Here is an 11128-nt window from a genome sequence, read left to right as displayed (position 1 = left end):
ATTTATGATAATCATATGGACTGTCTGAAACAATGCATTCCAACATCCTGTAACATAAATAAGAAAGGTGGAGCCAGCCGGCACCGAAGTGTTTATTTGCCAGCAATCCCGCTCAGCCCCGTATACCTTTGCTACGCCGCCTCAGCCTGGCAGTATTGAACCTGTTGCTGCATTAGCCGAGTTGTATTTTGCTAGATAGGGGAAGGAGGGTTGTCTGCTGTCTGGGAGGAGGGCTTTGTCTGTGTGCGCCTTTCTCTCTCTCCCTCTCTCGCTCTCCCTGTCTCTCGCACTCTCGCTCGCTCTCGCTCGCTCTCTCTCGCTCGCTCTCCCTTTCCCGTCTCTGTGGTTTGTAAGGTAGGTTGCAGTGTGTGTATATACACAACATCAAGAGCAGGAAAATGGACTCATTAGGGAGGCAGGCAGTCATTACCACTCACACTGTACTTCCAGGGAGACAGCGACTATGAGGAGACAAACTGAGGACTGGGGAACAAGGTAGGCCAGTCAACTTTTATAAAACATAAAAGAATAAAGCCTCTGCTCTCCTTAAACCACCACCAGTTCTTTATTTCCTCCCCCCCCGCCCCCCCTCGATTTTTAATTTAGAGATGTAAGTTTGCCAGACCAATTTGCTAGCTTAAAATTCGGAACATCTATAGAAGGCCTTACCCTCTACAAATGTTCCCCCCCACCCCCGACTTATTTAAGGGTGTGCCCCCTTATGATTCACTTTAATTACTTCTTTTTTAATCGTGAAGGAAACAAATACGTTTGTTTTCCAACACTAGTTCCAAGTAAATCAATATCTTCCACTCTTTTAAAACAGCTCTCTCCGTATGTTTGTGGGTCTCTCTGCTTTTTCTTTTCTGTTTATGCAGTTCCATCTGTCCGTCCATATATCATGTTTTCCTTATTTACTGCTAAATGGGGCTTTATTAGTATTTGCCAATGACTTTTAACTGTAATGCCGGTGACCAGGGTTAACGGTGACTCTCGTTCTTTGTTTTCTATATATATGCACGCTGTAAGTTTAAAGTCCATGCCTGGCATACAGTAAATAAAAGAAAAAAAAGAGAAAGCAGGTTCCACTCTTCCTGACAGGATTTTTATTCAGAGGTTTTGCTGTTTATCTGTTTCGGTGTGGAGGCAGAGTGGGTTAATTTTGGTTTTTGTACACGTACTTTTTCCTCTTGGATATTTTTAACATCTATTTTTCATTATTAGTGTTTTTGCAGTTTCCTTTGCTAGCAAGAAAGGAGACATATATTCTAACTTTTATGTTGCTGATCTAATGTAACATTATGGAGGCATCACTGGGTTAATAAGAATTCAAACTTTCTAAGAGGGAGTTTGTATCCTTGGCTGCCCCCCACCCTCCCACTTTATGCATGGTTATGCTTGTGTTTCCGTGTGTACTGACGGGGAAGGGAGGGGGGAAGGGAATAGATATTTTTTACAGTGGTGGCAAATTATGAAATCTATCGAGCCATTTTGTCCAGAAATAGTAACTATTTATTTACCATTTTTCATTCTGCAATTATGCTGCTTATTTATGTTTTCAAACATCGAAGCTTGTCTCTGATTTTTTTTTTTTCCTGGGGAGAGATTTGTGATGCATTTCATAGCCCATTTAGCATTGTCGAGTTTTTGGAGCCCAGATTTATCATGGGTTCTAAAGACTGCTTAAACTGATCCATTTGAAATGGTCTTTTTATCTGAGCTCTTGTCATTTCTGTTGGAGAGTAAAACTACTACTCTGCTGGTTACAAAAAAAAAGAGAAAAAAGAAAAGAAAAAAGAAAAGGAAAAAGAGAAGGGATAGTGGAAGTGAGTTACATAAAGTGTTCTGGAGAATTCTAAGTAATTATATAAAATGGACGCTGATCACTGGAGGTCTCTGAACAGTAACAATCACCTTTTTTAATAGAAAATTATTTATTTAATAGCAAGAGGCGGACTTCTTCAAAACATGCATTAGGCCTTCCTTTGTACAAAGAAGTCCATAATGCAATATTCCTAACCCACCTGAGACTGCCTAGGAGATTCTCCAAAACCTTCAAATCCTTTGAAATGTTTCTTAAAAATCCATTATTTTGCAGCCAGAAAGAACTTTTGCTGCCAACAGGTTTTTTTGCTGTTGTTTGGTGGTTTTTTTTAGCTGTCCTTTAACTTACGAGTCCCCATTTCTACAGAAGTGCCTCCTCGCTGAACAAACTAAGTTAATTGAAATCCAAAGCAGGAGATCTATTCACTGGCACTGTAACTACAGAAACTACTTGCTCCATTTTATTAGCAGCTTTTCCAGAACATGAGTGAAACTTTTCAAGATTTTATATATCAGTGTCCCAAAATTTGGTGGCATGTTTCTTAGCTGGGGAGTGACATTTATTGTTTACTATTTTTCCTCCTTATTTTTATTCAAACTTTTAAATTAATATTTTGTTGATAGACTTTAAATGTGTGTGTTGCTCTAAATAACCTGTTAACCGTAGCAAGGTACTTTTCTCCTCTCCTAAAGTTTGAATCTCAGGCTTTGAAACTCAGATTGGTGGTAGAGGGGATGCTGAAGTTACATCAAAAATATGTAGGGGTCTTAGAGGTGGATTTGCTGATGCATCTAGGTGGTGCTCAGCCTGGAGTGAGGCAGCATGACTGTTTGTAGCCATCCTGCTCGTGGTGGGATGGGTGACGGGTTTTCAGGCACCTGTCATTTTCTCCTGCACCAATGCAGGTGTATGTTCCTCAACAGTCCTGTTTTTTTGTAGGAGAGCGCATGGACCTGTCCTCAGGTCCTTGTGCATGTACTTTTAGCAGAAGCCCAGGCTCATCTGAACATTTTGAAAAGCTTTAAAAATGACTACAAGATACTGCTTGATTTTATGAAAACTCTAGGCAAGAAGAATTCAAGCAGAGAAAGAGTCACAGGAGCAGAAACATTTTTTCATTATCCGGTAAGATTTCTTTCTAATAGTAAAACCTTTTTCACTAGGAGGATGTAATTTTCCTTGAGCCCCAACTATATTCTATCAAAAAAAAAAAAAAAGAAACCAAACCAAACCAAAAAACAAACAAACAAAAAGCCCAAACAAAACAAATCTTAGCTCTTTCAATAGCACAAAGTCCATTTGCAATCTGGATACAGCAGCAAAGGGTAAAGTATGCTTGAGTAAACTTAAATCCAGCATACAGTGCTGTAGCTGGAACTCGGGGAATGCCAAACCCGTTGGCCAGGGAGGTATGGCCAGGTTTGGTGGCGCGGGGTGCTCGGGGTCCCCTGCCCGCAGCCGGGGCAGCTGTGCGGGGCAGGGCTGGCGCTGCTCGTTGGGTCACACTGCGCTTTATTTTAGTGTTGGAGCAGACAGTTATCTAACACACCCACATGAGGAAGTGCTCTGGAGCAGTTATTTCATGCCTTGCCATGCCCTGTAGCTAGAGCAATTTTGGGCTGAATGGCGTGTGTATGTGCCGCTCTCACTCCTGGGAGACAAGAAGCAGTGCTGTTGGGGTTTTTGTGTGTATGTTTTTGTGCTGGCGTTTTGTTGTTTTGTTGTTTGGTTTTTGTTTTGTTTTGTTTTGTTGGTTTTTTTTTTTTTAAACAGGACCAAAAATGGGATATAAGACAGTTAAATACAAATACCAAACTAATACCAAGTCAAATTATTTTTAATAGTAGAGGATGTTATTTTTCTCTTAAAGGAGGAAAAAATATCCATCTTGTTTATTTTGATAAAGACAGTTGTAGCAATTTCCTGAGATGAATATATCATTATTATAAATATTACTCACAGTTTTCCTATTTTCACATTTTCTTCATAGGCCCAGCTTATTCATAAGGGAAAACAGCTGCAGAATATTAAAAAAAATTGTAATGTTATTTATATAAAACTTTGATGTAAATAGGGAATAGTGTCCCCTGTTAGAAAATTCTGTGGGATGGCTTACAAATCCCATACAAGAGAGATTACAGTCTTAGATAAATTGTTACTTAAATAATTTCAAGAAAACCTTTCTCATTTTTGCAGACCATATGAGGTTTCAAGCAGAATAATTTGAATAGAAGTTCTGTTTAGAAATTGATGGCATGCTGTGGCCTTATAGATTTCAGTTGCTTTCACTTCAGTCTGTTTTTATAGGACTTCTTTAAACTGCGATCTGTATGGTAAAGAGCTTCTGCTGAAAGAGATTCATAAATGTTAATGGGAATTTAAAGAGTGAAATTTAAGTTCAAGTTACTTATTTTTTTACAAAACTTTTAGAAAATCCAAATCCTTTATAGAAGTCTTAAAGTTGTTTTTTTGGGTTTTTTTTTTTGTTTTTTTTTTTTAATTAAACTGAAACAATGCACTGGAAATAGTTACTGTTAAAGAATAACTTGTTCCCTCTGAAGGGTCTGACATTCACACTGTAGTGCAGAGGAAAAATGATGGCAAATCACAGCGAAATGGACTTCACTGTTCTGGTTAGTTTGGTCCAAGAAAATTTTAGAAAGTAAACAAACAGTATCAACTGTGAAAAACAACGTGGCTTTTTAATAATTTATCAATGCCAGTTTTCTCTTGGTGAAAAGTAGTGTTTGACCATACACCAAATTTTGAGATCCTTTTGTAAGATCTGTACTGTTTTAACTTGAAGAGATTTTCACAGCTGTATTAAACTTTCAGTGAGGAGTAAATAAAGGCAAAGGCTTTTGTCCAGGTGGTTTTTCCTTTGATAGTGTTGACTATATTCTTGGTTAGTATTTATTATAAAAGTTAATATTTAGTTCTAACGGCACAGATTGAATTCTCCTCTAATAGGAGCATTTCAGAATAACTACTGCTTATGTCTTTCATGTTTTCTTTCACTTCTGTACTTAATCCTCCAGCACCATCGTGTGCTATGATGGCATTTTGACTGCCCAGCGCTAGCCGGAGTTCTGTTTGCAGATGGGTCTTGTAAAATGGTCACCAGAGGCACAGGGCCATGTGCCACCTCCTCTTCCTTAGCAGCTGGGGCAGCCAGGGCTGCCGGTGCTGCGGGGCAGGTTGCTACACATCCCTGAGGTTTGCAAGAGGAAAGAAGTTCATCTTTTACCCCGTGCAGGGAAGACTGTATCTTGAGGTAGCTAGAATACAGGAATGGGAAATTGGACTAATGGGATAAAGCTGTCTTTAAAGAAAAAAAAAAAAAACAACACAGTTCTTCTCACAGCTGGCTGTTGGCTTTGGTGAAATGAGTGTGGAGGGTCCCAGGATGTTTAAGGGGGCAGATGTTCACCTCTCAGAGAAGGGAGCTGCTGGCTGAGTTGGCAGTCGGTGGCACTATGGGAGGAAAGGCCATGGACTATTCCAGAACAAAGGCTAAAATCCTTTCATGCCAAGAATGGCCTCATCCCATCAGTGACAACCTGCCCCACCAGCCTCATGGAGGGTGGATTTGTAGCTTGTGCTGTACTTGCTGTTCTCAGGCACTGCTGCTCAAGATCTTTCATGGCAGACAGGGACTCTAACACAAACTAGTCCTACCTAATCAAACCCTGGCAGCGTCTGTAGGACTTCCTTCTTCAAATTCCTTGTGTTGTAGTTCTTTCCTTGTGCTTTTCTGCAGTGGGTGGACACAGATCACTAGGCAGCATTTTATGTCCAGTTTTCACAAGTGTAAATGACAGTACCAGAGGTGAGCCAGAACCTGTAGGATTTTCCAGAATCTTTCAGCAACTATCAAACTATGGTTATGAAAGTCTGAATTAAAACTACAGTTACAGTTGGTAACTATAGCAAAGAAGAAAGGAAACCTGAATAGGCAGTGCTTCCAACCCCCTCTGCAGAGCATCTATGGGAAATCCTTTGCAGGACAGACATGGTGCCACTCTGTAAGTTACACCCACAGATGACCTCTTAATGTTGCGCTTTTAGAGTGAATTTATCTTGGGGTTATGGTAGAGCTAAAAATGCAAGCAGATATAGTGTGTCATTTGTTTTGTAGGCAAATACGGAATGGGAATTACTAATTTTCTTTTATTCCTTCTCAACTAAAAGACATGCTTTCTAATATCTTATTTCTAAGATCATCAATAGCTGTGTGATGAATCCCTTGGGGATACAAAAGTAGGACTAGGAAAGATGTGTTGTGGACTTCAGAGTTGTCCTTTCAGCTGACTGAAAGTTAATTATTGATTTTTATTTCCTCCCTAGAGATCCATATGCCTCTCTTTCTGACTAAAAAGTTACTGGTCACAGTGCAGGAATGTGAAAGTAATTGTCATGTGGCTGTACAAGATTTCATGGGCAGGATGTCAGGAATGTGTAAGATGGAGGTTGACATGGGGAGAAAGTGAAGAAAGACAACTAGGTAAAAGCTAGTGTCCCCTGTCATTTTATGTGGGTTGGATGTGGAGCCTGCTATTCTCCATGGCTCTGACTCCTAAACTCCCAGCAATCTGAGAGCTAAGTGAGTCACAGGCGTTAGTGACAGAGGAATGCTGAGAATAAAAACAAAACAACAACAAAAAAGCCAACCAAAAAATTTCATTGTTTAGGCACAAACACAAGAAAACCATGTTTAATTGCTGATGTGCTCCCTCTGCTGGTTCTCTAAAACTAACAAATGCTATTCCCAGGAGGCCAGGCCACACCCTCTGGGACACTGCCTGGCAAAAATTGTGCCAAATGAATGGCTTTGAGCTCTCTTGCAACGAGCGGTAGTAACAGCAAAAGAAGTCTTCTGATGAAGAGTGTTAAAGCCTTGGATACCAGGCATGATTGCTGAGAGGTCATGAAATGTTCAATCTGTAATTCAGCCTTCTTTCTCCCCAGTCTTAGATTTGATAGGTGTTCCTTTTCCTATGATTTCCCAAAGTTTGTATTTCCTGTTTTACTGTGGCTGCTTCTAGGATTTTTCCCATCTGAAGGTGTTTTATCAAATGTTCTCATTGATGCATTTAGTTTCAATTTTAGTGTGTGTAGTATCTGAAGAAGCCCTAATGTAGCTTAGGCTTTGGCAGCTTCCAGTTCTTTCTGTCACTGTCAGTTAAATCTGCTTGTCAGCTTTATACTGTTGTGCCCACTTCATCCTGTCCTTTGGCTTCAATACCGGCTGTTTTTTCAGGATACTCTTGAACATCCTTCCTCGTTGTGATGAATCTGTATTTCTTTTCCAAACATAGACTGAATTGTTTAATACATTCCCTACACAGCATATTTCCCCAGTAGATAAGTTTTTTAAGTCCTGCATTTTGCACTTTTACGCTATGAAAAAATGTCTGAGTCCTGGGTAAGATTGAGTACTGAAGAGATGAAAAACTGAAAAAAGCTGTATTAATTTCCATAGAATATTTTGAATATGTGGAAGATTTCTGACATAGTAATTATTCAATAAAAGATGGTCCTGTGTTTCCCATATTCTTCTGCCTATGTGGACTGTCATGAAAAAAAGCTTCATCTTGCAGCCGTTGACACACCAGTGGGAATCAGCTGTGCAGAGCTGTTGCAGGACTGGTCTCAAGTTTTCTATATAGAGTAATGAAAAGTTTCCTCTCCGCAAGTCTCGTGTTTCCCATCTAGGTGACTGCTTATTAAATCTTTATCCAGTAGGGACAATAAACCAAACAGCCTGGTGGGTAGCTAACTGTCTGGAGTGACTCAAGCCACGTATAAATCTCATTTGTACTCAGTATGTTGACTCTCTCTGGCCTCGTCGCTCTCTCAAGTATTCATTCATTTTGAGACCTCTAGAATGCAATGCAAAGAAAAGGATCCCTGGTCCTTGTGTCTCAGCGTCTCGGAGAATACTTGTAGACCGATGCTCCTTTATTTACCTTTCACAGGCCCTGCAGTTTAGGATCCCATCATTCTGAAACGTAGTGCAGGGTACTGGCCCCCATATGGGCAGTCACAGCACTGAGACCTCATCACCCTGCTCTCACCAGGTCCCTGGGTGGGAGGAATTGTAGTAGGGTTTGGCATCTCTGTGATAGCCTGCCATCCTGCTGTACCTGCTCTGGGGATAAATAGAGAGTACAGTGCCTGGAGCTACCAATCTGGCACCTTTTGCTGGTGCTAAACTAATACAAGTGATTAGAAGTGACATGAAGGCCCAGCCTGTCCTGGTGGACCATTTGAAATCCAAGCCCCTGTTTTGTGATTTCCAGCATTTCATGAAAAAGCTGCTTTTATTTTCCTCTCCAAGCCACGGCCAAGTTTGGAAAACTTCAAACCTTGCTCCAATTGGATAGAAAATTTTTTTTAAGATGGTGATATATCCTAAAAGAGCTGGTTCCTTCTTGGCTATACTCACCTCAAGTCATTTATCCACTAAGTCAGTCGGGCTCATCCTGAAACATTTCACTGCTATGAAAGCAGCTGCTCCTGAATGAGATTAAAAGCCAGTTGTGCTTTTTCAGTACAGTCAGCTGTGCTCAAGTTTGTGTCAGACAAGAGAAAGCTCAGTTATTTTTCTCTAGTGCTGGGCATTTCTGGATTCTCGAATTAACTTGCTTTTTCTGCTAGTCTCTGTGTCCCTTTTTATAGGGGACTAGATCCCAATCCAAGCCTTTCTTAATAATTTGGTAGACAAATTTTTTTTTCCTAATGTGTTTACAGGGATCTTAAATATTTTTGTAAGCACAAAATTATAGTGCAGTATCACAAGTTTTAATCAGATTGCAGTGCAGTCACTAGTGTATGCAAGGTACTGGTGAGGATAAGCTGTGCATTAGGGAAGCAGGATTCACAGTTTGTTTCTAGTTTTCTGTGTTATTTTCAACCAGTCACTTCCTTTCCTAGTATCTCAGTAACCTGTCTTCAGGACAGAGATAATGATGTTTATCAGTTTCTGAAAGCAGATAGAAAGGTGTTAGCTATAGCTGTACTAGCAAGTTTTATCCTTTCCTCTTGAGTTTGTGCCTTGTTATCACCCTAAAGTGCATTGCAAATCTTTCTTTACTCCAATGGCTTACCTTTAGACTACCCATGAAGTTTTTGAATACTTGTGGTCTTTCCCTGGCATGTCAGACTAGATCTGACACCTGAAGTCTTGGTGTTTGGGTTTTGGTTGGGCTTTTGTTTTATTTTTGGAAAGGTTTTTTGCCACATGGAGGTTAAGAGCTAATGTTTACTTAGGTAGTTTAGATGACAGTAAAACTGTTCTGCCCTTCTCATGCGGGCTGTATTGTGTTTTATCTCAGGTGAATTTAGCATGTGTTTTTTGAGCCATGTAATTTCACAGCATTCAGCCCTAGGTTGTCTTGACCAAACTCCTATTAATAGTTGATTTATCTCAGTTAAAACTGTCTCTATGCTGGAGTGAGAACCCTCTTGCTAGATCACATCCATATCCAGCCCTGTGATAATTTATTCTGCTACCAGAATTTACTTGATTTTCATTCTATACCTTTTGCAGGTAAAAAAAGGTTGAAAGCAAAAGGAAGTGAGCTAAAATGAACTTTTCTGGAGTTTCTTGGGGAAATTTGCTTGTGCAGGAGCACAGACTGTAGGCTGTTTTAAAGAGTTACTAGAGTCTGGAGTAATGTTACTATGGAACATTGGCTTCAGTGTGGTAGAAGGATACAAATGGAGCATTTAGGAAGGAGGTTTGTGAAAAATGTGAGCAGCAAGAAGAAATAAAAGCTGAGACGCAGGCAGGGGGCAGAGCTGTTCAAAGAAAATGAGGACAAAAAGTCTGAACGTCATGCAGAAAGAAGGGCTAACTTAGGTCCCATTGGCAAGAGAGGGAGAAAATTTTAGCAGCAGGGTTCTGTATGAGTAAGACCAGAGAGGAGTGGGACAAGGCTACAGCTCTTTCCTTTTTCCTTAAGAGCAGTGGGCTGGAATAATCATCATACAGTAATCCTCTTCAGAGGACTGTACTCATAGGATAAGAGGTTTGACGTGAAATTTCTGGATGTCTGTGTAGCTGTTAAAATATTTATGGGTCGTATTTTGCCCTATGTTACATTTTTATAGAAGTGGACCAATTCCATGAAATTTAGAAGAACCAGCCTTGAACCAAGAGCTGAATTTAGCTTTGTGTTTCTCCCTACTGGCTGCAGCTGGCATGTGTCTGAAGCACTAAAGATGATGCATGGTACTCCACAAGTGATTTGTGACCAAGAGACAGTTTTCTTTAGGACAGTGCTGCTGCATTTGACCTCATTTCTGCTGTGTTAGATACTGTCTCCCTTGTGGCAGCATACATAGGTGTATTAATAAGATTCTTCCAGATCTCTCTTTGAAATCTCAGCTTATGCACTTGATGAAATGGCTTGCTTTTATGAGGTGTTGGTGATTATTCTTGTAATGCTCAGGCAAAGGCCACAAAGAATTTAGCATTCAAAATGATGCTTTTTTTTCATCTGCAAAGGTTTAATCCTGGGACCCTGTGTGATTTCTTTTTGTCATTGTTGCTGTTTTGGTTTGTTTTGTTCTCATTAACCAAAAAAGTGAGGTGCCAGTTCTGTCTAAGTCTTTCCCAGGCTTTTTTAGATAAAGGAGTTACACATGTCCTTCAAAACAAAGAACAATTATCAGCTGAGTTCAGTGGGAGGAGAGAATGCTCACAAAAGGTTCTAGGACAGTTTAGCCACAGATAGCTGCTGATATGGATAAAATAGCATTTTGCATTTCTGAAGAAACTTATTCAAATATTTTACAGTATTTAATGAAAGTAGCTAATTTAGTTTTGCCTAATTTCAGTAGCTGAATCAACATTATTATTTCCATTTTTTAATCAGAAACAATTGAGGCATAGAGAGAAGAAGGAAGTGAGGCCTTTCTTTCTTCCTTCCTCAGTGTATTGTACATGCAGATGGGAGTTGGTAAAGTAAAGACCATGTTCCATGGACAAAGGAAGCTCAGATGATTCTTGGCTATGTTAAAGACTGTTAGGCTTCTTCTTTTTATTTATTTTTTTTGCTCCACTGGGGTATTGTAACACATATGCGACTTCTTTGCCATTAAAGTCTTATTTCTACTTCCAAAATGAGATACAAAGACTCTACAGTAACTGGATATTGAGGCCAAATACATCGAATGTACCAACAGGTCAACAAAGTCTTTAACAGCAGAATTTTTTAAAGGAAAAAACCATTTTTGGTGTTTTGTTTGCTTTTTCTTTGTAATTACTCTCTTAACCGAGTTAAAGTAACTTCAATT

The 11128-nt window shown here is 39.8% G+C and overlaps 1 protein-coding gene across 21 annotated transcripts in view; it reads left to right on the top strand.

Annotated features, from left to right (window-relative positions):
• The first annotated feature begins 205 nt into the window (after positions 1 to 205).
• Positions 206 to 11128, top strand: part of ZBTB20 (zinc finger and BTB domain containing 20) — a 469842-nt gene continuing 458919 nt past the window's right edge. For all 21 annotated transcript variants that reach the window (XR_010356704.1, XR_010356703.1, XR_010356707.1 and 18 more), the window contains exon 1: positions 206 to 495. The gene's annotated coding sequence lies outside the window, so the exon portion shown is untranslated. The remainder of the gene's footprint in view (positions 496 to 11128) is intronic.

The sequence above is a fragment of the Passer domesticus genome, chromosome 2 (assembly GCF_036417665.1).
Source record: "Passer domesticus isolate bPasDom1 chromosome 2, bPasDom1.hap1, whole genome shotgun sequence".
In the NCBI taxonomy this organism is placed as follows: domain Eukaryota; kingdom Metazoa; phylum Chordata; class Aves; order Passeriformes; family Passeridae; genus Passer; species Passer domesticus.
The sequence above is the reverse complement of the archived record's forward strand: the minus strand, read 5'-3'. Positions and strand labels throughout refer to the sequence as shown.